General features: G+C 38.1%; 1 protein-coding gene across 1 annotated transcript in view; it reads left to right on the forward strand.

Moving 5' to 3' along the window:
* Positions 1-23,259, forward strand: part of RXFP1 (relaxin family peptide receptor 1) — a 1,244,683-nt gene that overhangs the window by 46,858 nt on the left and 1,174,566 nt on the right. The window lies entirely within an intron of this gene.

The following is a 23,259-nucleotide window of genomic DNA, read 5'->3' on the forward strand; positions in this document are numbered from 1 at the left end:
GAGTTTCTTCCAGGTGCTCCAATTTCCTCCCACATTCCAAAGACATGCAGTAGGTGGACTGAGCACTTTAAATTGACATGAGAGTGTTTGGTGTAGTAGAACTACTGTGGCAGGGCTGACCACCCAGCAGTGTAAACCTTGGATCTAGATGAATGTCACTGTTAAAGTGACACTCTGGCTCATTTTCAAAAATGGCAACATGGGGTTGCGAGTGGATGGATGAATGGATGGATGCATGAATGGATGAATGGATGGACTTAAATACTATTTCACTGTTTGTATCTTAATATCCATATCCATAAACAACAGCTTGTAGTTTCTCAGTTTTTATATTACCTTTATTTAGTGTCTTTCTCGGTAGCTGTCATATCAGAAGACCTTTTAATCCATACTCTATCTGTGCTGAAACTCTTGTTCATTAAGAGTGAATATAGTAATTCTTCCTTATTTTTCAGACCTATTTCTGAAGTACTTTGAAGGGGTTTATGATACTGAAGCTAACAATAACACATTTGGTATAGTAGGATAAGACTGGAAAAATGTAGACATAGCACCACAAATGTCTTATTATTTGAAACAGCAGTTTTACTGAAAACATCAATCCAAACATACAGACATACATGAAAAATATGCAAGCAATGTTTTACATTTTCAAAAACAAAAGAAAAAAACTAAAGCTGTTGAACGGATTGAACTAATTGTTCAACAGATTCTGTACCTAACTATGATCACAGAGAACAAGGTCATGAATACTACAACAGAGTATTAACAAAACATATAAAATATTAGGACCTAGAATTAGCTATTGATATACCTTGTATTAATAAAATGTAGAATAATTCTTCAAGTTTCATGCCCAGTATATTATTTTACCATGCTTTTAATTTCTAATTCACAACATAGAATTTTGATATCCATTGTCTGGAATGGATTTCCAGTGTTGACAATAATCATTAACATTGTTGACACTGCCCTTCTAATCAATAAAATAGTGATTTTGGCAAAACCAAGTTATGTGGAGAAATACGAATAACCAAATGGTTGTGGTATCCTGAATAGGTAGCTCCCATCTCAGTGCAGTGTGCATATCCCCAATAATCCTTCCAAAATGCAGAAAACTGTGGAACAGAATCAAACTTAAAGAACATAGTTAATATTCCTTTTTGTTCATTAACAATTGTGTAGGTGTCATGTGGTGCCTACATGATGTATGCTAGCATAATGAGCAGCAGGTTAATTGAATATGCATGCTGCTCATCATGCCTACGTAGATGCAGGTATCTGTCCATGGCCAGCAACACTGTTAATGGACATAGAAAGGTGTTTACATGCAGCAGCATGCAATGTAAACAAAACAGATTACATGCAGGCAGTGCTCAGATATGAGCAGGTGCTGTAGCCCCACATATGAAAGGCAAGTACAGGGAAACAATACAGAACAGGGGGAGTAAAATGGGGGAATAGGAATACATAAATGTCGTATAATAACGTAAGTAATGTTGTAGAGGGGAAATGTTTAAAGTGGACTGATATCTCACAGTCAGATGTGATGAAAGTGTATAAGAAGCATTATGAACATAGTGATGACCCTCCACTAGACCAGTAATCAAGGAGCCTCAATCCTCACCACTGGCACCAGTGGGTGCCATACACTGCGAGGATGACAAGTACACACACACACAGTATTTCCAGATGAAACTCTCTGCATCAAGTGCAATTTCCCTTAAGAGCACACATAGACTTCAGTCAGTCTGGGACTGGTCTCTCCCTCTTTCTCCAGATCTCCAATCAGACTCTCCACTGGCACAGCTGTAGAGTTGAGATCTTAGCTGAGTGGCCAAGCCAAGAAGTCCATCACTCTTTCGGTCCAACGAGTGCTTCGTGTCCCTGCCAAAACAGCTGACACACACACACACATACACACACACACACACTCTTTGAGGCTTGATTTAAACACACACACGCACACACACACACACACACACACACACACACACACACACACACACACACACACACACACACACACACACACACACACACACACACACACACACACACACACACACACACACACACACACACACACACACACACCTGGGAAAGGCTGTTACAGGTTTACTAGCTATGTTCCCTTTTGCCCAGACTATTAGGTAGTTATGACTGCCACTAGCTAACTCCTTATGAGCTACTTTAAGGCGCTTAACAAAGGCTGTCCAATCTTACTGTGTAATATCAATAGTAATACAAATGGTAGTTTGACCAAGAGCAAGGCTATTAAAAGTGGTCCACACAGTGTTACCAAATAAATATGCAAGTTCTCTCAAAACTTAAATATCTCTTACAAAGACCAGCCACAATGAGTGGTTTAAATATATTTAATAATAAATAATAAAAGAACAAGAAAGTATTCAGTATATATTCACAGTGACATCAGAGTTCAAAATCACAGGAAATATTTAAAACAACATTGCAGGACAGTCTCAAATAAATAAAGAAAAATATATAAACCAAACTTTGCCATATTCCTGACTATATCCAAGAGAATCGTACTGTTCCCTTGAAACTTACTTCATCAGAGCAAGGCAGATGTTGTGGTGAATGATTCTTGTCAGATCCAAGACAGCATACAGAATGTTCTATCTCACTAAGAGACTTTTCAAATTCATATCTGAAATATTACTGCTGGGACAGCTTGCAGAATGACATTATTTCTTGTCATCTGACTATCCCAGGTGAAACCCCTACTGCTGGAAGCTTGGCAGCATTTAGCATTTATCTGTGAAAATACATAGATCTCAGATCATTGACAGATGCTGGAAGTCATAAAACAATTACATTTCTTCACATTTCAAGACTAGTAATTATTTCATTCTAGAGGCGATACAGAAAGTTCCCTAGTTTTAGACATCTTGTTGCTGCATTGAAAGTGAAAGATACCATCATTTATGACATAGCCATAAAGTAATTTAATTTCAGTTATTTTTCTGAAGTTAACCTCCAGTATTTCAGATTCCACTGTTAAAATATATACATTTAAAAAGTTACAATAATGCGTGTATATTTCTGTTCTTTTCCAGCAGGGCACACTGTAGTTGCATTTTAAGCACAATCTCTTTATAAAATATCTTTTTAACACACGTCTGTACAAACCAGTTTGATATACACAAGACATATAGTTCTAAAACATTTGTAACACAAGCATCTTACACAAATCATTTCAATATTCACCAATGGCATGTAATTATTTACAAAATTCCAGCTAGCTGGGCTGGTAGTATCTCCCTTTGTCACAAAGATAAAACCTGCAAGACTGACGTAATGATATTTACTGTGAATGCTAATCCCACAGGTACCCACAGAAATAATGGACATGCTGATAGGAACATAAAGCTGCACTGTAACAAAGAGGAGTGTAGCTGTGATATACATGTTAATGAAATGGTTGACATAAAATAACAGCTATCAACAATGGAAGATCCATTATGGGATAAATGCAGAGAATGCATTCATAGAATATAAGGATGTATATACAGGGGTCCGAATTGAGAGATGATGGGGTCCAAATGGAGAGATGATGACTCAGCAAGCAAAGGAGAGTAGTACTGGTGGAACTGAATTCATCCTCAAGTCTTGGTATCTTCTTGAGGCGGACCCTGTTTTCACAAAATCTCACCACAACAACACTGATATATAGATTATGTTTTATACAGCACTTTTTATGGATATAAGTAGATTAAAAAATAAAAAAGATAGCTGGGTCCACAAGACCCAGGATGAAAAGTGCCCAATCCTAGTAGGCACACTGATGCCAGGACTGGAAAAAATGACAGTGTTGAGTCCTCAAGACACAGAAACATTCCTGCAATGTGGATATGTCAGACTCAGGGGGATGTTTATCTGTTATAGAAGGAAGTAGCAGTCCACAAAAAATCACAAAAACTGATAGGCCAAAAAAAGAGCCATAATGACAATAGAGTGGACTATTGAGGATAAGAAAGAAATTATGCATTGTTACTATTATGCAAGAAGCCCATAATTTCCAGACAGGAGGTAGACAAAAAGACTAAGAGGGAAATTAGAGGAAAGAAAAATACTTAAGTAAGAAAACTGTTAGAAGCTTCAAATAAAAAATTGTGTTCATTAATACAACAGATTTATAAAAAAATGTTATATATGTAGAATGACCAGTGGAGACAGAGATTGTACGTTATCAGTGGTTTATTTTTCACCCAGCATGAATTCACCTGCATGCATATTCATGATTTGCGCATAAATGAACTTGTTTAGCACCGCCCTCCCCCACCTGATTCCTAAACTACAGTAGCTGTCAAGGTACAAACAATCACTGTTCTACATCCTCCCTGTTTAACTTTGTTTTTGATTTCAAATGCATGAACAAATTTGGTTTAATACTTTTTTAAACACATTCCAGAATTAAACATCATATTAACAGTTCAACATGACCAGTCTAGCTTCAAGTCCATTTCACTGTATACATTTAGGATTGCATTTGCAGACTCTCCCTGTCCATGTTACATACAGATTTTGATTTGAATTAGAAACAAAGACTGTCCTTGAAGGTTTATTCAGTACTGAAGCATTACTTTGTATTTTGGAACCATGTGAATAAGGCTGCCTGCCTTCTTGAAGTGGATTGGTTGTCAATTCACTCGAAGAATTGGAATCACCAGTACACCCTGTCTGTTGTTATTTTGGCTCTGGGGCAGGCAAAATGTGTCTGCGATTTTTCCTGTAGTCTACTTCTTCAGACTGAATTATGTAGGACCTTCGTTCAGCAAAAATGTCCTTCACAACATCTTTACAATCATGGCCTTTTGAAGTCTGCATCCAGACAACTTCACCTTGCAGCAATGGTCGAAGAGGCCTGCTGGTTTTGTCATAGCATAATTTCTGTGAGTGATGTTTTTTCAATAGCTGAGCTTTGTCTATCTTATTACTCTTTGAGATAGGCACTAACAGCTGTTTGCTAATCAGAAGAGTTGTTCTCATTTCTCTGAACATCAGTCTTTGAGCTAGTAAACCAAGTGTTTGTTCACAAGGAATGTTTCAAAGGTTTAGTAACTCGAGGAATACATCAGTTCCATCTCTTCTGGACTTTTCCATCAAATACTTTGCACTGCAGACAGCACGCTCAGCCAGACCATTAGCTTATGGGTATGCAGGACTGCTGGTTACATGAATAAAGTCCCAAGATCAGGCAAAGTCTTTAAACCTGTGACTAGTGAATTGTGCACTGGATGATTTTATGTAGGCTTCCATGAACTGAGAAGTCCCTCTTTAGTTTTGTAATTACTGTGCCAGAAGTCAAATGATGGAGTAATTCAACTTCAAACCATCCAGAGTAGGAATCAACCAGGACCAGGTGGTGTTGATCACTCCATTCGAAAATATCTACTGCTACTGTTGACCATGGTAAATCAGGGATTGGGTGTAAATGAAGAGCTTCTTTTTGCTGATGTGGTTTTATTTATTACTATTGCAAACTGAACATGAAGAAGTCTCTCTTTTAATATCTAGACATTGAGGGCCAGAGCACAATGCCTCTTTCTCTGTTTTTAGTTGATTCATTGCCCAAGTGACCTCTGTGCAAAATCTGTATATAGTCCTTTTGCAGTGATTTAGGAACTACTACTTTTGGGCCTTTCATAATGATGCCATCTTCCACTATGAGTTCATCCCTGAATGGGAAATACTGCTGAATTTCAAGTAGCAAACTTGTTTGATAGGTTGGCCAGTCTTAATTGATGATTTTACTCAGTTTTTAAAGAACCGGGTCTTTAGCACTGTGATTTCTTAACTCATCAAGCCATGATGATGAAATATGGTTGACATCCATGATTTCAAAATCAGCTGTCTTACTTTCATGTTGTTCGGTCATCTTTCTGGGGGGGGGACAAGGTATCAGCAAAATACATGTATTTATCTTTTGTGTAGACAATAGTAAGGCTGCATGTTTGTAGCTTTAACATCACGCATTGCAATAGAACTGGAGCTGTGTGTATTGGCTTGTTCAAAATCATTAGTAATGGATGGTTGGGGATTTGTTTCAATCTGGATTGGCCTTCTGTATATATAATCATTGAATCTGGAACATGCAAACTTAACAGCAAGGAATTATTTTTCTATTTGAGAATACTGCATGTTTGTTTGAGTCAAGGTAATGGATGCATATGCAACTGGAATGCCCTCCTGAAGACAAGTTGCACCAAGCCCATACTGAAAGGCCTCACAGGACAGTGTCACAGGCTTATGGACATTATAGTATCTCAGTGTGAGTAGACTAGTAATTCTCTTTTTCAAAGCATCAAATGCCTCCTGGTGCAATTGCATATGCATTATGCATTCCGTACCCTGAGACTTGGGATGAATTTTCCTAAATAATTGATCCTACAGAAAATGCTGTAAAGATGTAACATTCTCTGGGACTGGCATTTTATTGATTGCCGTTATCTTTAATGGCTCTGGCCGTAGCCCTGAACTTGTCAACATGTGACCAATGTAGACGACTTCATTCAGTTTGACTTTACACTTTAAACGATTTAGCTTGAGGTTAACCTCACATGCATGGTCTAGAACATTCCTGAGATTTTTGTTATGTTCGTTTTTGCCATTGCCTCCAACAATAATGTCATCCACAATGATGGCACAAGGATATCCAGCAAATATCTGTTCTATGGCATGGTGGAACACTTCACTGGTGGAACTAGTTCCAAATGGCATTCTTAAAAATCTGTATCTCCGAAATGGTGTGCTGAATGCTGTTAATAAGGAGGATTTATGATACATCGAAATGCACCAAAAGGAGTTCTTGGCATCTAAAACTGAGAAAACAGTTGAATATGTCATCACTGATGTGACCTCCTCCTCCACTGTGCACATTGGATGATGAGGATTTGATGGCTTTATTTAATTCTCTAGGATCAATGCATATCCCAATGTCATCTAAGCTTTTCTTGTGGGCTCCCACCATGGATGATACCTATTCAATAGACTGTGCCACAGGGGTAAGAATACCCAAATGCACCATTCTATCTAATTCTGCTTTTATTTTACTTTGCATTGCTACCAGGATTTTATGTGCAAGTCTAACAACTGGGTATATTTCTTTATTCAGCTTCATAGAATATGTAACTGGAAGTATACCAAGTTCATCTTTGAAGATGTCAGCATATTCTTCAAAGATATGTTGTGAAAAACTTTTATTGTAATTTGTGTTCAAATGGTGCATTTCTTTATTGAGCAAAATCAGACCCATACTTAGGCTGTCTTCCAGGTCTAATAATGATTGTACATCTCTTTGGATTATATAGAATTATAAATTGTAAAGGTTACCTGCAGAAAGGCAAGGAAGGACTACAGTCCCATCCACCTAAATTCCTTCGCCACCATAAGCAACTAGTTTTGTGCTCCTTGTTGAGCCCATATTCTCTCCAGCTGTCACCTTTGCATAAGCTTTTGTTGATTAAATGTTACATTTGGATCCAGTCCTTAATTTCAGCTTTGCTGGCTTCCCATTAATTTGTATGTTACAAAATATTTCACTCTTTGCTGACAAGTGAGAGTCCACTGTGTCAACTTTTTCACTGACCACAGAAACACCATCAACATAAAAGGCTACAGTCTCTGTTTTAACCACTGTCTTCAAAATGTTATCATGAGTCTGTGCCGATCTACAGAACTTTTTGAAATGATTCCACTTTTTGCATTTGTGACACTGTTAGATTCGTGACTGCCTCTACAATAGCGACATTTAACAATGGCAGGTGATATGGCAAAGCTCTTTGAGTTACATTTATGAGGCCATATTGTCTTAGTTTTTTGTTGCACACTGTCGACATTCACAGCTGCAGATATTGCAAGCATACTGTTATGTATTTCTGTGAGTTTGTGTAGCTGACGAATTTCAATAGCTTTGCTTAGTGCTAATTCACTATCATGTAGTAGAGTTTTTCTTATCGTATTAATATTAATGCCACACACAAGGCAGTCTTTTATTAAATCGTCTTGCAGATCCCCAAATCTACATATCTTTGCTTTATTTCTTAAGTCAGTAACATATGCTTCCATAGTATCACCGGGTGTTTGATTCCTTGTATTGAAATTATGTCTTTCCATCTTTATATTCATTTTGGGATTACACAGTTCTTGAAATTTACCCTTTAACCATTCCAGATCTTCGCAGGTCTCAGCCTGAGCAATGACACAGTGGTTTTCTCCCTTCCCTGCATAAACAGCAGGTACATAGATGGAAGAACATTCTCGGTCGATAGCCTCTGAGCCTGCCAAATTGAGAAGTATAAATGCTTGCGTCTTTATCTGAATGTGCAGCAGCTATGAAAATATCATATTCTTGTGCAAACACATGCCAATTCAGCACAGCATTGCCATCAAACACCAGCAGTTTGGGTCTGTGAAATCCATCTGCCATGCCATTAAAATATTCAAAACCCATTAAGCACTTAGGAAAAAGCCTACTTAGCATTTAATAGTGCACATCCATTTTATCAGAAGAAAGGAATAATTAAAGGCCACTATGTAAGAGGGAGCAGGATGACATCAGATGATTTAGATTTTAAGGATGACTGTAGAACATTATTTGAGATGTTTTGTGAAAGAGGTTACCCTGTTGACCTGATTAAGAAAGTAGAACAAGAAGTTAGAAAAGGGAGAAAGGGGAAATTTAAGCCTATTCTGGAAGATGGCCCACTTGGGAATGACACGAATGAATAAGAAATGTTAAATAAGGACAGTGGCCAATTAATTAGTAATTTTAAGACTGATTATAATGCTGACTCAAATTCATTAAACGTATTATTAGAAAAGGAATGGGTCAGGTTTAGTGCCACATCAGATTTGGGTTTAATTTTTAACAAACCTTTTAAATGTACCTATCATAAAGGCAGAAATATTAAGAATATCCAAGAGCAAAGTAAGAATGAAGGAGTATTGGGTAGAAAAGATAAAGTTGGCACTTTTAAATGTGGATGCTGTTCCCAATGTGTATGGATTAACAAAACAGATACAGTCTACCTGAAAAGTAGGGACAGACTGATAGTAAGTAAACGTTTTGCAAATTGTGAAACAAATGGGATAGTGTATTTAGTTACTTGTAATAAATGTGATTCATTCTATGTAGGAAAATCAGAGAGAAAATTAAAAAGTAGAATTTATGAATTTTATTATGACATTAGGAATAATTGTAAAAACAATGCACTGTATAGGCATACTTTACAATGCCAAGTTGCCAAGTTTTTCTTTTATGTTTTGGAAGTAGTACACAAGGATATTAGGGGTGGCCCATGGGAAGCTAGACTTGAGTACAAAGAATTGTATTGGAAATTGTTCTTAGAAGCCACTAAGACCCCTGGGCTCAATGACTCGGTTTCTATAAAACCAGTCTTAAAATTAAGGTCAGCAAAATTATAATGTCTTATACTTTTTTAGCCTTGGTATATTCTGCTTTATTTGTATGTATTTTATAATATAGTATATACAGATATGTATTTATAAAGTGTGACAAGTGTTAACAATTTTAACAATTTTATGAATTTTATAAGGAAAAGGATGTGTTTATAATAATGAGTTTATCTGTGCTTTCACTGTGTTGACTGTGTAAAAAGTTTTACTATTTAACCACTAGATGGTGACAGTAGATAGCTTTAGTTAATGTTGCATTCAGGTAGTTGATTTTAGTATACATGTATTAGAATAAAGATTTTATATAGATATATGTATTTAATTACACATATTATAAATAATGACATTTGATGATAGGTAGCTATTTATTTATTTAGTGTGCATTTTAGCCTTTTAGAATAGATTAAAACTATTTATATGTGTGTTTTACAAGTATATATTGGTTACTTAATGCGCTGCCAATGAAAATGTTTTTTTTTTAATTAAGCAATTAGTATTTAAACAGTCTTGTGCTTAGTATGCATTTTCAATCTGAAGAAGTCTGTTTGCAGATGAAAACGCTGGTTATTGCTCTGTTAAAGTGTTAATGTGTATGTACTGAGGCCTGAAGGGGTATTTTCAAGTGTTTTTATTTTTTATGAAGTGGAGTGAATATTAAACATTTGTACTGCATCTAGAGGGCTTTGTGGGCTTTTTCCTAAGTGCTTAGTGGTTTTTGAATTTGTTGTGGTTGAATAAGCACTGTTGGCCCAGTTTTGTTTGATGCCATTAAAATATATCCATTTACATTTGCACTTAAGTTGTTTGTCACACTCGAGCAATATTTAGTTGGCATTCCCACTTCCGTTACCATTTAGAATGACCAGTGAAAACAGAGATTGCAAGTTATCAGAGGTTTATTGTACAGCCAACATGAATTCTTCTGCATGCACATTCTTGACTCCCACATAACTGAACTTGCTTAACACCACCCTCCCCCATGGGCTTCTTAAACAATAGCTGTCAAGATACAAACAGTCACTGTTCTACAGTATAGACCAAGAAATCTTGAGCCATTTGGAAAAATAATTGACTAGTGTGAAAATATAAAGAACAAAATCCAGAGATTTTTGAAAGGTATAAAAAAGAAATATGGACATGGGAAAGAAAGAGAAATCTGATATGGTGTAATATTTATGAGAAGGAGGAAGCCAAATTAATCAATGCAAAAAATGCAGCCTCAAAGATATTCAAAGAAAAATACAGGCAAAGGCATCCGGATAAGGAAAATTTCATAATACAAAAAAAAAAAACTAAGATCACAAAGAGGGAACATAGAACAGAAGATCAGTAAAGCAGAAGTTAAGAAAACAGAATCTGAAGTCACGGAATACATGTAATGTAAAGTATTTAGTGTAGAAAGTCTAAAGAGATTATATCACAGCATGTGGAGCAACAAGTCCCCCAAGTAAGGAGAAAAAGGAGGAGCAGAAGACATCTGGAGAAGAAATATAAACATAGAAGAGAGAAAGAGATTTAGTATGGTGCAATATTTATGCCACGTTGAAAGCAGAACTACTCAATAGAAAAAGAGCAGCACCGAAGATATTGGAAGAGATATATAGGCAGAGGCATCCGAATATGGAAAATTCTACAATACAAAAAATAAGAAAACAAAGAGGGAAAGTAGAAAAGAGGATAAGTATGTAATGGAGAAGTTAAAGAAATAGAAACTGAGGTTATGGTTTACCTGCAAAGTGAAGGATTTAGTGTATAAAATTTAACAATGTAAACACCACAGCAGGAAAGAGCAATGGATCCCCAAATTAAGAAAAACTGCATTGCCGCCTACTTTTTGGCATTTTCTTGCTTGCAAAAGTTGATATCTGTATTAGAAACAGTATTTAGAACATACCTAGAGCCTGTTTATTGCATTTTTTGTGTTGCACTTAATTTAAAATATTTTTTTCTTAAAATTGCATTTTACCTGCCTCTGACCGAGCACACAAATGTCGGGGTCATTTATTGCACTGTTCTGACTAGTTTGCTACTTGTGTGTCTCTGCTATCCTTAAACAAAAACAAAACAACAAAAAAATCTTGCTATTTTCCCACTTTCTATAATTTAAAAGAAAGTTTAGTTACAGAGTTGCTGTTCTGAACTGTTTGTAAGTTTCTTGGAGGCCAGTGCTTACTTGGGCTAAAGGGAAGTCTCTGTGTTCACCAGTGTCAGTGGTTAACACTGAGCAGCTTGCCTGTCCCTGTAGGAGTGGTTACTGCCTAGAAACTGTAGTTTTATTGGCCATTTTGGGTCAATTCCAAACTCCTCGATCTCTCTCTCTCTTAAAACCCTGCAGCCTCATGGTTTTAGCGTCTTTCCAGGCTTGATAGTTGTTGCTGAAGCACCTACCAAGAGGAGAAGATGCTGAGAGAAGAAAGGAGCCACTTTTGAGATTTTAAGTATTTTCTTCTGATTTATTTCTTAGAAAAACTGCATTGCTGCCTACTTTCTGGAGTTTTCTTGCTTGCAAAAGTTGATATCTGCATTAGAAACAGTATTTAGAACATACCTAGAGCCTGTTTATTGCATTTTTTGTGTTGCACTTAATTTAAAATAGTTTTTTCTTAAAATTGCATTTTACCTGCCTCTGACCTAGCACACACGTGTTGGGGTAATTTATTGCACTAGTTTGCTACTTGTGTGTCTCTGCTATCCTTAAACAAAAACAAAAAAACAAAAAAATCTTGCTATTTTCCCACTTTCTGTAATTTAAAAAAAAAGTTCAGTTACAGAGTTGCTGTTCTGAACTGTTTGTAAGTTTCTTGGAGGCCAGTGCTTACTTGGGCTAAAAGGAAGTCTCTGTGTTCACCAGTGTCAGTGGTTAACACTGAGCAGCCTGTCTGTCCCTGTAGGAGTGGTTACTGCCTAGAAACTGTAGTGTTATTGGCCATTTTGGGTCAATTCCAAACTCCTTGATCTCTCTTAAAACCCTGCAACTCTCTTTTTGCGTGGTCGTGCGCACAGAGCAGCGTCGGGCAGTACCGGTTAGCTGGGGTATACTATTCCTGGCTCCACAATGTCTGTGCTGAAAATTTTCCCTTAGAACTAGGCAAGCCTCAACTCAAGTACTTCAGATCAACTGCTCTTATTGCAACACTTGCATAATCCAAATCAGCACTTGTCCAAATCTCCTAGACAGCACTATTATTTTCCAAATCTCCTAGACAGCACTATTATTTTCCAAATCTCCTAGACAGCACTACTATAATACAGCATAAGACCCTCGATTTTCCGCAAGACAAGTGAAATTTACTTTTCCCAGTATGTCCAGAGGTCAGCTTCAGGTGTACTCTCCAGTTCGTCTGGTGGAATTAGGCATCCTGAAGCAATGTCACAACTGCCTCATGTATACAGACAACCCTCTCCTCTTACCTCTAGAAACAAACACTTGTGAATGATGCAAATACATAGCCAGACTGGAGGCTAAGCGCTCTCAACCCATGACTGTAACAGAGAGACAAGAGGAGAAGAGACACACTAGCATCACACCACAAGTCACACATGGATCTACAAAACAAGCACTGGCAAAACATACACATAAATACACAAAAACATATTCGGAGGCACTAGGTACCAATCTGAAAAAGAAACAGGGCCCTTCAAAGCAGACAAGCAAGCAACCTGCACCTCCAAACACATGCCAGAAAACACAGAATTCACCTCAGCAGTGTGCCTCATGACAGCCCTTAAGGCAAAACACCATACCCAACACACTAGTAATAGGAGACTCTATAGTAAGGCACACAGATGTTCCACTCACCAGGCTGAACAAGGAGAAGGTTACTGTCAGCTGCCTGTCTGGTGCTAGGATCCGCCACATAACACAGGCACTTAGGTCACTCCAGAACAAGTACAAGTATGATGCTGTCATTGTACATGTTGGTGTGAATGATCTAAGACGTACCTCCCTGGACTACATGAAGAGACATTGAGGAGCTCTCTGATCATGTAGCCCAAGCTGGTATGACCCTGACCTTGAGTAGCATACTACCTTCACCTAGAATGATACCACAATACAAAGACAAAATGATCAATTTCAACAAATGGCTAAGCTTCTGGTGTCATTCTAAGGGGATCCAGTGTCTGTCTGCCTGGGATGACATGATAGACAAGCCTCGCTGTTTTGCCAGAGATGGTTTGCACCTGTCACCCCTAGGCTTTTGAATGCTGGCCAAGGCTCTTGCCATCCCCATAGTGCCGTTCTTAGGCAAGGCTCAAAGGACAAACCAACCACCGTAACCAGCACAGGTAACCAAAAACAAAGGGTAATGCTACTCAACACCAGAAGTCTCATCCTCAAAATGCACGCACTCGAGGCACTCCTCATTATGGAGAAAATTGATGTTTGTGCAGTGACGGAAACCTGGTTCAAGGATCCAGAGAGCACCCCAGCACTACTAGGTTACAATTCATATCATACCTTCCGGCCTCAGTTACCAGATCACAGTACAAGGGGAGGAGGTGTATCCATATTCATTAAGGATACCCACATCTCCAGGTTAGTGGTGCAGCATGATGCCCTACAGATCATCCATGCGCAACTATCAGCAGGCAAAACCACATTTCAAGTCGTAGCCTGCTATAGATTGCCCACCATGTCCCAAGATGCTCACTCAGCATTCCTTGAGGCATTGGAAAATATAAAGGTCCTACCCAACACCATAATTTTGGGTGATTTCAACTACCCTGGTATAGACTGGGTGAACTACCAAAGTTCTAACTCCTATGCCCAGTGGGTCATAGAATTTATAAATTCAAATGCCCTTGCACAACTGGTATGTTCTCCCACTAGAAGGGCAACATATTGGATTTAGTCATCACAAATATGGGCGCCCATTGTACCACACCCATTATCACTCCCTCTCTGGTCAGATCAGATCACAAACTGATAACCCTGGACATTCTCACTCCTCCACCTCCCCCAGTCATAGAAACCATCATAAAAAACCTTTCCAAAGCAAACTTCAAACTACTTGCATCCCGAAGTGGAAAGCTTCACTATTCCCTTGCAGAAGGATAATGATATCCAGGATGCAGAATCCTACACCAAGGCACTCTATATGCATCTTCAGGATTGCATGGACCGTGCTATCCCAAATAAAACCAAGACTCCTTCTTCAAGCAAGAAGAAGCCAGTCTGGTGGACCTCGGCCATAAGCAAACTATACAATAAAAGGAGGAGACATACAAAAAAAGGCCAAATCTCAAGTAGAAAATTCATCCCTGATCAGCATTAGTAAGAAATTGAGGGCCCTCATCAAGTCAACTAAAGCCAATTTCAAAAAGAAAGTTGCCAAGGTTGCCAAGGATAGCCATAAGGCCTTCTATGGTTACGTCAAAAACCTAAATGGCAACGCTCAGGTCTGTTCTGAGCTAGTACAAAATGGAACAAAATACACTGACCCCACTGACATTGCCAGCATCTTGGCTGACAGGTTCAGTGCAAATCCCCCCCCCGCCCTTCACCACCTGCAGGGCCTATTACTATTCCAGGGGATTGTGTAACTCCAATTATTACTGATACATTGGTTAATAAGGCTCTATCTAAAGCTAAAAACACTGCCTCCATGGGACCAGATGGTGTCCCGGGCTGTGTCATAAGCGAGCTCCAAAATGAATTAACCCTGCATCTGAATACCCTGTTCAGTCTCAGCCTCTCGACAGGATATGTACGAGTGCATCAGGCGCCTGGTCTTAATCAATCTATAACCATAAAGCCCATACTTGAAGCACGCAGTAATAAATGATGTCCTAATACATTTTTCTTTACATCATTTTTTCTTTATAGTATTCATTAATATATATACATATTTCTATATCACATGGAGTTTTGGAATAAATATTTATATATTATATGTTATACTTGATGCCTAAGTCATGATTTAAGTGATAGAATTTTATAGTAAGTCTTTTATGTGAAGTATAGGCTTTGTTTATATATTCTATATCAGAGACGTATAAGTTTCCTGGCGCTTTGTATTTTAAGGCATGCATTATAAGGCATGTATTTTAAAGTTTTAAATGCCTATCTTGCAGAATGTTTTTATATTTTATTATACATTTCATTTGTAAGATGAATATGTTAAATTTATTTTATTGCGGCATTAGAAATGATTATGAATTGTTAGTATGCTTGAGCACTTGCTGATGCTTAGCTTTTTCGTAGACTTCTAACTGGTGTTCAGAGTGTAGTGTAATGCACTCAGGCAATTGTGATTTTAAGTAATTGATTAATTGATTAATTACTTTGCTGAAATGAATGATTTATACCCTTTGTATAAAAGGATGTTGTAAATGAAATATTTTAAGATCCGATGAAGCGTACCTGTTAGTACGCGAAAGTGCTCATCTTTTTTACTTGTTTAAACTGTTTCTTAAATAAATGTCGTAGAATTCTACAGTTCTGTTCATTGGATGATCGTGGTGGTATCCACTCGTATTTTTTACTATTATTCCAGGGGATTGTGTAACTCCAATTATTACTGATACATTGGTTAATAAGGCTCTATCTAAAGCTAAAAACACTGCCTCCATGGGACCAGATGGTGTCCCGGGCTGTGTCATACGCGAGCTCCAAAATGAATTAACCCCGCATCTGAATACCCTGTTCAGTCTCAGCCTCTCGACAGGATATGTGCCCATAGAATGGCGCACAGCAACGGTGGTTCTGCTGCACAAGGGTGGGCCCACAACCGACCCTGGGAACTACCGACCAATAAGCATGACCAGTCTGATCTGTAAGGCAATGGAGCGAATCATTATGGAAGTCATAAATGGAGAGATTGGGAACCTCCAAACACTTGACCCCACACAGTTCGGCTTCGTCAAGGGCAGATCATGCCTCCTGAACCTGTTGGACTTCTTTGAGACAGTTACTCAGGCTATAGATAAGGGAAAGGAGGTACACACGGCTTACCTTGACCTTGCTAAAGCATTTGACACCATTCCCCATTCGGGTATTATTGATAAACTCACCAACCTGGGCATAAACCCTTACGTCACAAGATGGATTGCAAACTGGCTCTCAGACAGATCCCACAAAGTAAGAGTAGCAGGATCTATGTCCGAATCCAGACCAGTAACGAGTGGTGTGCCTCAGGGATCTGTCCTGGGGCCTCTCCTGTTTGGCATATACTTCTCAGAAGTACAGGCAAGCACTGAAGGGCTGTGGCTGACCAAGTTTGCGGACGACTGCAAACTGGGTGCTATAATAGAGTCTCCGGCTGACATGGATATCCTCCAGAAGGGCCTTAATGAGACTGATACATGGTGTCAAAGCCACGGTCTCAAGCTAAATGCTAAAAAATGAGTAGTAATCCCCTTTGGAAAAAACAGAGTACCCGCGAACTACCACATAGGAGGTAACCCCCTGAAATCTGAAGAAGTAATAAGGGATCTAGGGACCCAAGTAGATAGTCAGCTTTCCTTTGATAACCATGTTGCCAAGGTGGGTAGAAAATCCTTCTATGTGACCCATCTGATCACGAAAGGGTTTGCATCAAGATCTAAGGATGTAGTGGTGCCCCTCTACTCTTCCCTCATCAGACCCATTATTGAGTACAATGCACCAGTTGGAATGTACCTGGTGAGGCATCTCTGGCAGCTGGAGAGTCCAGAGAGGTACCTCACTAAGAGGATTACTGGCCTCAAACAGTTGCCCTATGCAGCATGATTGAAAAAACTAAGGCTTTTCTCTGTTGCATACCGCCTTCTCAGAGGCAATCTCTATCTAACATACAGAGCCATGTCCAACCCAGAACTGTTGAACATGCTCCATCTTAGCAAAACCAAATCTACTCGAGCTACACGCTCTAGGGATATAAACCTCAGCAAAACAATGAATAAAACATGCTGGGGGGGTAGATTCCCTTCGCAAAGACTTTCCTTGCTATGAAACAAGGTCCCGATTTACAAAAGACAGAGGCCCTCACTATCACTCTTCAAGAGGAACTTTGACGAGTGGATGGGTAACAGAAAGTTCACACCAGGGATCATACCAACAGCTCTACTAGATAGGGGCCAAGGGTATTAGCTGCTAGATCAAGGACCTAGGGAACTAACCAAAGGGGCAGTGAATACCGCACAACTTGGCTGGGCTAATATATGCCTTTGGGCAGATAGCCCAGTACCTACCTATGAACCTATGAACCTAAGAAGAAACCAAGTGGAGCGAGGAACATCTGGTGAGTTGCCATATGAAAATAATTTGGAGCTATCCATAGAAAAGTAGTACAAAAGTTCAGTTGGAGTTGCACAGCAAGGGATGTAACAGGAAACTGTGGCAACTCTAAAGCAGTCAATGTTATTGTGTGATAGGTCAGTGAGTTCTCTTATGAAAAAGCAATGGATGACACAGGATGAAACTGAAAAAAAAATGTGGCCCAGGAAGATGCTCAGGAACTTTGTGTAGAATGCCCACAGGAAATGGAGAACAAAGACTGTGATTGAAGAGAAGAGTTGCTTGATTTAATAAAGATGGACAGATATATTAAGATCAATGAAAAAACAGACTACAGAAAGTCAATAAAACCCAAAAAGTTAGAAGTTTGATAATAAACTAAAAATATCAGCACAGGCAGAAACACTTTGAAGATATGCAGATAAATATAAAGGAAAAGTACAAAATGATTTTTTGATGACCCAAAAAAAGCTTTAGAGAGAATTGGAAAAGAAGGCAAAAGGAAATGAAAACCAAAAAAAGAAAAAAAAATAGATGTATTTGGTGAAATATCTATGACGCTCCTGTGGAACATAACAAAGATGCTGAATGAATAGAAGAAGTAAAAGAAAGAATAAGAAGTTCAAACATACAGGATATGAACTGGGATGAAGTAATGGCCAGAGAGATTGAAAAAAGTTGAAAAAAGCTCTTAGTTTTGTAAACCCCAGGCCCAGATGTAATATCAAACTTCTGGCTAAAAGTATTAACATCTTTACATGCATATTTAGCCATGAATAAGAACTATGTATATGCGCACCCCAAACAGACACAAACCTGGATAGCAACAGCAAAAATAATTCTCCTACTTAAGAACAAACTTGCAAGCTATCCTAAAAATTATAGACCAATAACTTGCCTTCCGAGGAAGTATAAACTATACACTGGAATTGATGGTGACAGAGTTTATAGTCATTTAGACGAAAACACAGTCATGGCAAAATAATAAAAGAGTAACAAAGGAAAGTCATATGGAACAAAGGATCATTTGCTGTTAAATAAAGTCATAATGGTGAAGTGTAAAAAGGAGAAGAATCTAAGTATGGCATGGATTGACTACAAAAAAGCATTTGACAGTATCCCACATTCATGGAAAAAAAGAGTGCTTAAAATGTATAAGATACATCCTACACTTAATCAATTACATTACAGCAACCATGAAACAGTGGCAAACCACTCTGCAGTTAAGTCATGATAAAGGACAAATTATTATTCCAGGGATAAAAATTCAAAGAGGGATATTCCAGTGTGACTCTGTCACCGCTGCTCTTTTGTCTTGCCCTTAACCTATTGAACTGTCTACTTAACAGATTAGGTCATGGCTATAATTTGGCTCCCAGAAAAACAACAAAGTGTAAAGACTTCTCATTTTATTTTAGGGAACAATTTGAAACTGTATAGTTCATCATTTGAGGAACTGAAAGCACAACTGTAAGTGGTCAAAATTTTTTCAGATGATATAAGAATGTCATTTGGTGTTGACAAATGTGCAAAAACAACCTTTAAAGGAGGAAAGATGCAGCACCAAGAAAACATATGCTTGGGACTGGAATGTGGCATAAAAGAACTTCAGCAAGACGGAGTGTATAAATGTTTTGAAACTGATGAAGGATCAACAATAAAACATGAACAAATGCGAATAAAACATAGTAAGGAGTATTTTAGAAGACTAAAATTAATACTGAAAACAGCACTGACATCTAGTACAAAGCCCAAGCTATAAACCAATTTGCTCTTCCTGTCCTAACGTATGGTTTTGGAGTGATTGACTCCAAAAGATGTTGGATTGGTTGGACAGGAAAACAAGAAGGATGCCTCATGCTTGTCAAATGATTTATATAGATCATTGTATACCAACACTATATATTCCCTGTTCTAAAGAGGTATGGGCCTCCTCAAAATTTATTACATGTATAGATCTGCAATAGTAGGACTGCATACCTACCTGCTGATCAAATAAGACCCAAATGTAGTGAAGTTTTAAAACATGAGGAGAATAAGTCTAGGATGACTTCCCTGCTTAGTCTAGGAGAACCATATCTGCGTCAAGCGGGAATGGCAGTCAAACCAGAAGCAGATAAAAATCAGGCAGCAACTGAATGTGCCAAAAGCAAAAGAAAGAATATTAGGTGAAGGATCAGATGAGAAGGCAATAAATGTGGGAAATGCATAAAAACAGTTGCAAGTATAGAAACCTCTTGGAACAACCTCATGTTGATGAAGATCAAATGTAGGAATAGTGAAGGGGAGGTAAAATTAAACCAAAAGACAAAAGGTTAATGTTGGAGGCACAAGATAGTGCACTACCTACATACTGGTTTACAAAGTCCATTGAATATGTGAGAGAAACAGACAAATATAGGTTTTGTAAAACAAAACTGGAAATAGTTACACATCTTTTTGGTTGTTATGATATACTAATATCAGAACAACTGTATAATGAAAGGCATAATAACGTGGCAAGAATGTTGCATTGGGGATTGTGCAAACATTATAATAATGAAGTAGCTGAAAAACATTAGAAACTTGAGCCACAAAGCATTGTAGAAAATTATTAAGTTTATATCACATGAGATTACCCAATGCTAACAATTCAAAAAATAGATACAAGAAAATCAGATATAGTAGTCCATGAAAAGAACATAAAAGTAGCAATGAGCATTGAAATCGCTACACCCAGTAATTATAATGTCTTACATACAAAGAAACACAAAGTCATAAAATACCAGAATTGGCAGGCAGAAAAAAGGGTAGTGTGGAAGAAGGATACCCATACAGTTCCAGTAGTAGTAGGAGCAATGGGTATACCAGGAGTTGCAGGCAGAAAAAAGGGTAGTGTGGAAGAAGGATACCCATACAGTTCTAGTAGTAGTAGTAGGAGCAACGGGTCTTATAAAAAAGAATTTACAATCATACTTAGATATGTTACCGATACATGTAATTCCATACTATTAGCAGAAGGAGTCATTACTGGGCACATTGTGGGTGCTACAAAGTGCACTTCTGTCTAACAACAAAGATTGAAACAATACTAATTTCAATAACTTTTGTCATACTTTGACTTAGGAATAGAGTCCATTCCCATCATGGTATTAGAAATCCAAAAGACTTGGAGAAATTAAAAAAGGAATTGATGTATGAAAGCTGACATCACTGATGAAAAACAAAAGGACATTATAGCTGTAATTTCGGGTCACTCAGAAATGAACATGTCTATGCAAAGAAATGACTATGGCAGCAATAGCAAGGGGTTCATCACAAGCAAGCATGTAATAAGCAGACAAATGTGAGTTTATATAAATTATACATGGCAGTCTAATAACAAACAACATACATAAGCGGCCAATGTCAAGACTGAGTGGATGACATGCCAGCAGTGCAGTGTCACCTTTGCTGACTTGCAAACGTGTCTGACATACTAATACTGGACATGCTGTCATGACAATACAGTACAAAGTATTGTAACAGAGGCTCTATCACAGCCCCTGATGGTCACCCTCCATTCCATACAGATAGACATGCATATGGAATCATGCATCTGCCAGTAAGACATATATTGTTATGGAACCAATGGCAGTATTAAACACATGTCTAGAGGACAACATATATGATAGGGCATAATTATCTTGTGAAAAGGTAATGCATATGAGCAAGAATGAGCTAAGAAACATTTGTGTCATATCATGTTAGAACACATGGTCAAAAGGATATCAGAGAGATGCATAACAGTCAGGGGCCACAGACAACTCATTTTGGTCACATAAATAAGACCACCGAAACATTATCATACCATATAAGGTGTACTAATGACCCACATGGTACAAAATACATGAAAAATCTGACCCTCGAGTGTGTCTAAGCCATTATAGTTTGGCAGACAGATGTTAGCAGATTCAAGCCCTTGCCTATTATACAAGGCGCTCTTCAGACCCCTATATTGACTGCTTGTGCTACATCAGATAGCAATACAGGCTGTCACAAATAACTGAACTGAATGTGCGTCAACATAGGAAGCATTCATATGAGCAATCAGAGTTAGTTAGAATGCCACACACAAGTTACACATTAATGTCCACACAACAATGAACATTATAATATGACTGACTGCTTTTAACATGGAAGTTGTCTTTGTCATGCAGGACATGCACTGTCCCAGAAGTGAACACGAGTATATATTTGTAGGTCTGCTATAAATGCCGATACTCAATGCATGTGCCATAGGAGGATTTACAGCATGACAGGCCTCAAATAAACATTTCAATGCCATGCAGTAACAACATGTGATGATATGTCATTGTCAAACATAAAAATGGATAACAATAAGTAGCTATAATTTTTTTTATCAGCATTACATTCATATAACGTTACCCCAGTCTGGAATTGAACAGCAAGCGATGCAACTCTAATGACATCTGAATGAACCACAAGTGTCACAGTGGAAGTTGTGCAACCAATATGACAAACCACCTATGCTAAATTATTATATCATCTGTATGTGTGGTAAACAATATCTGGGATGAAAGGGATCATGGAGGTCTGTCGCAATGTCTATAGGCACATTATCACCATGGAACATGTCAGTGATGCATTACAGTATGAGACCTAACAATGCTAACAGGCAGTGAATGTGGATGAACATTAACAACAGAAAATACATGGATATTTTTCAGGATGAATGCACCACAGTGGAAATGTCACTACAAGTTTGACATATTTGGTTATGTGAAGGCATGAGTTCCTGCAAGGGATATGTGTGCATGTGATTGCTGTAGAAGGTCATCAGTAGACAGCATGGTGTATCACTTCCCCATTCCAGCAGATAACATTTCCTACATATGTAACATAAGGAACATGGGAGCCAGTGGCATCATTTCTCTGAATAAAAGCATTGCTATGTGACATATTGTCACTGCTCTCAGTAAGAGGGACCAACATCTATATATGTTTACAAAGCAAATGTGTATGACAGCAACGTCAGTGACAAGTCACAATAACACTGACACAGTGTATTTTGAGCACTAGTGGATGGATTTCAAGTAACTGCTTAAGATCACAACCTAAATATCTGTGCCTGAAATATAAGCACCACATGACCATTTTGAGGAAAAACTGAGACAGTGCACAGTTAAATGGATGACACCACCATTGCTTAGAAGCTGAATGTCTAGGATAAGAAGTGTCCGAACTACACAAGAACACTGTACAGCTACACATCATATATGCCTTTTCAGGAAAGTATACAAAGTACGAGGGTGAAGCACCCACCCACAGCTGGACTCTAGCATCCTATATGCATGTAGTTACACCATTTACAAAGCACATTATCAGAGCCACACAACACAGGAAAGTTTGCACTCCAAATGTGACATACAGCAGATATGTTAGTACTATGTAACCACTGTATGTAGAAAACGTTATTCTCCCTAGTGGTATTATGATTTCCTAGTGTCACAGAGTGTCACTGTAATTCTCTCCTTTAATTAAATGGATACATAGAGGCTGGGAGAGGAAAAAGGACTCAAAACTTTTTTGTCCTGTGTTTAATTTGAGTGATTTTGTTT

This window comes from Protopterus annectens, chromosome 2.part1 (genome assembly GCF_019279795.1).
Source record: "Protopterus annectens isolate FY-2018-M chromosome 2.part1, PAN1.0, whole genome shotgun sequence".
Classification (NCBI taxonomy): domain Eukaryota; kingdom Metazoa; phylum Chordata; order Ceratodontiformes; family Protopteridae; genus Protopterus; species Protopterus annectens.